Raw genomic sequence first — 3754 nt, forward strand, 5'->3', positions numbered from 1 at the left:
ATCCAATGTTGCAATAGTTTCCAGACCACAGTATCAACTCTAGACCTCAATATATACAAATTAAGACGTTAAATTTTTCTATGTAGTTCTAGGAGGCATCATAATACAGTGTGATTCTGGCTGAATTCTTTCTTTCTACCCCAAAATAAACTTACTTACCCAAAAATAAAATACTCACTCGCTCTTCTTTCCATTGATTTTAAGTTGTTTCTGATTTTGAGATTTTCTTAAGGGCTCCAGGACTGCATCATTCTTATAAAATGATATTTACATCTTCTGTATCATTAACAGTCTTTTTCTGAATAGAAATGATATGGTATGTTATGATATGAAATGATGGTTCAGAATTGCATGATTTTGTTTAAATACTACATTCATAGTTGAGCTTTACCTTATGATTTAACATTATTATTATTTAACAATATTATTAGATTATAGCAAGTGCTTTTAAAATTTATTTCCCTTATTTAAGAAATGTAGAAATATTTTGTTAATGTGACCTTTTGTAGGCATGTTTTGTACGCTTACATAGATGAAAGAAGGAATGAAAGAAAAAAGGAAAGAAGGAGAAAATAGAGATATAATACAGCATTAAGAATACTACAATAGGCACTGTCAGTGTGGAGTCACGCCATGGAGGACCAAGAGTCGCTGGGTTTTGAACACATGGGGCCAAATCCCCGGCTCCTGCAGGCTGTCACTGACTTGGGCTGGTCGCGACATATGCTGATCCAGGAAAAGGCCATACCTCTGGTGCTGGAGGGGAAGGACCTCCTGGCCCGCGCCCTCACGGGCTCCTGGAAGACTGCAGCTTATGCTATTCCGATGCTGCAGTTGCTTCTCCACAAGAAGGCGACAGGTCCTATAATGGAACAAGCTGTAAGAGGCCTTGTCATTGTTCCTACTAAGGAGCTGGCAGGGCAGACCCAGTCCATGATCCAGCAGCTGGCCTCCTACTGTGCTCGGGATGTGCGAGTGGCTAATGTCTCAGGTGCTGAAGACTCAGCTTCTCAAAGATCTGTGTTGTTGGAGAAGCCAGATGTGGTGTTGGGGACCCCATCCCAAATATTAAACCACTTGCAGCAGAACAACTTTAAACTCCTGGACTCTCTGGAGCTGCTGGTGGTAGACGAAGCTGACCTTCTTTTTTCCTTTGGCTTTGAGGATGAACTCAAGAGTCTTCTCTGTTACGTGCCTCGGATTTACCAGGCTTTTCTCATGTCGGCCACTTTCAATGAGGATGTACAAACTCTGAAGGAGCTGGTGCTACATAACCCAGTCACCCTCAAGTTACAGGAGTCCCAGCTGCAGGGGCCAGACCAGCTTCAGCAGTTTCAGGTGGTCTGTGAGACTGAAGAAGACAAGTTCTTGCTGCTGTATGCCCTGCTCAAGCTGTCACTGATTCGGGGCAAAGCCTTGATCTTCTTCAACACTCTGGAGACGGGTTACCGGCTCCACCTTTTCCTAGAACAGTTCAGCATTCCTTCCTGCATGCTCAATGGAGAACTCCCACTGTGCTCCAGGTGATACACCATCTCACAGTTCAACCAAGGCTTGTATGATTGCGTCGTAGTGACAGATGCTGAAATCTTGGGACCCCAAGTCAAAGGCAAGTGGCGAGGCCGTGGGTCCAAAGGAGACAAGGCCTCTGATCCAGAGTCGGGCGTGGCCCGGGGCATAGACTTCCACCATGTGTCTGCTTTCCTCAACTTTGACCTTCCTCCCACTGCAGAAGCCTATGTCCATTGAGCAGGCAGGACAGCCCGAGCCAACAACCCCGGGATAGTTCTGACCTTTGTGCTGCCTACAGAACAGTTTTCCTTGGGAAAGATTGAGGAACTTCTCAGTAGAGAGGGTGAGGCCCCCAGCCTGCTTCCCTACCAGTTCCAGATGGAAGAGATTGAAAGCTTTCGCCATGGCTGCAGGGATGCCATGCACTCAGTAACTAAGCAGCCCATTCGAGACGCGAGATTGAAGGAGATCAAGGAGGAGCTTCTACACTCAGAGAAGCTCAAGACATACTTTGAAGACAACCCTAGAGACCTTCAGCTCCTACGCCATGATCTGCCCTTGCACCCGGTGGTGGTAAAGCCTCATTTGGGCAATGTACCTGACTGCTTGGTTCCTGCTGCTCTTCGTGGCCTTGTGCATCCTCAGAAGAAGCAGAGAAAGATGCCCTTCTCTAGGAAGGCTACGAAGGTGAAGACCCAGTACCCACTGCATGACTTCAAGCACAGGGGAAAGAAACCTAAACCTCCAGCAAAGCCTTCTTGAGGTTGCCTGAGCCTGAGGACACTGAGTTGGGCATTCTGGCCTGGATGGAGTGGGCTTCCCACTCTGTGGGCACATTATGGTGCTCGCTATCTGGACAGACTGTACTTTGAGGAAGCAGCTTTGGACAGCCCATCTCCTTGGTACTGCTGGGCTACCATTTTGTCCATTAGCAGAATAAAGATTCCAGCTGTCCTAGGCTGTGACCCTCTGGAATGTGGAAAGAGACTGCTTTCCCAAATCTCCAGAGTTGACACACACACACAAAAATACTAAAATATTGACTAGTTACTTTATATTCATATGTTCTATCCGAAACATATGCATAGTGTGGCCATAGTAGGTAAAGAAAATAACACATTCTAGGTATACCATTATATAACCAAGAAAACTTTTATTGTCATTGCTGTTATGGTGAAAACAGACATTGCTGTTATGGTGAAAAGGGATACATGGATTAAAATGATCCAGTAAGGAATAATGAAGAAGACAGTTAAGGCTTGCAGCTGGGTAATAGACAACCAGTCTGAACAGATAAGGGAAAGACAGATCCTGAGACACCAATATCCACATATTTAGGCAAGCTTCCTAGAAACTTCTTTGTGAGTAACATTTACAAAGCATCATTGTTTTCTCACAAATGTCTCAACTTCATAGATAGTTGCAAGATTGTACATTTCCTGGCATCAAATGCATCTTATTATAACAGATTCAGGTTCTGTTTCTGACAGAATTTCTTCCAGTTCTAGTAAAAAGACCACAGCAAGCTAACCTAGGTAGAAAAAGAAGAATGGAAATTATTGACAGATTTGTAAAGTCCAGATTTGAAATAAATTTCATTGCTGTTTTACTTTGTGCAACCTCCACTATGGGTGTTACAGTTTCCATTTTTGCTTTGTCAACTGTAGAAACAAACCTTGACTCTGTGCTTACTATACTTCCTGTAGGTTTTTCTATTTTGGAAAAATAAAAATCTAGATTATTGCTTTGCTTGGGGTTGGAGAAACGCAGGAAAGGGTATCTTTTCTCATCAGTAACATCTACAACTTTAAAATATCATGAATTTTTGCAGGCAGATTGAGGGAACTGGAAAATATCCTGAGTGAGGTAACCCAGACCCAAAAGAACATGCATAGTATTTACTCACTGATAAGTAGATATTAGCCAAAAAGTTCATAATACCTATGATAAAACTCAGATACTGTATGAAGCCTAACAAGAAGGAACACCAAAGTGTGGGGATGCTTCAATTCCACTTAGAAGGGCAACAAAATAACCACTGGAGACAGAAGGAGGAAGGGACCTAGGAAGAAGAGGAGAGGAGGAGGAGGGGAAAAAAGGGCAGAATCTGGTATAGGTGTAGACAGAAGAGAAGTCCAAGGGCCAGGAGGATGAATGGAATTATACAGCAGCAGGAGTATGTGTGTGGGGGAAGGGGAATCACTAGATAGACCCAGAAACCTGGGACAAGAGAAGCTCCCAA

At 43.8% G+C, this 3754-nt stretch overlaps 1 pseudogene; it reads left to right on the plus strand.

Annotated features, from left to right (window-relative positions):
* The first annotated feature begins 633 nt into the window (after nt 1-633).
* LOC114624141 lies at nt 634-2274 on the plus strand (annotated as a pseudogene).
* Nucleotides 2275-3754: the final 1480 nt, after the last annotated feature.

This window comes from Grammomys surdaster, unplaced genomic scaffold (assembly GCF_004785775.1).
Source record: "Grammomys surdaster isolate TR1022 unplaced genomic scaffold, NIH_TR_1.0 65, whole genome shotgun sequence".
NCBI lineage: Eukaryota > Metazoa > Chordata > Mammalia > Rodentia > Muridae > Grammomys > Grammomys surdaster.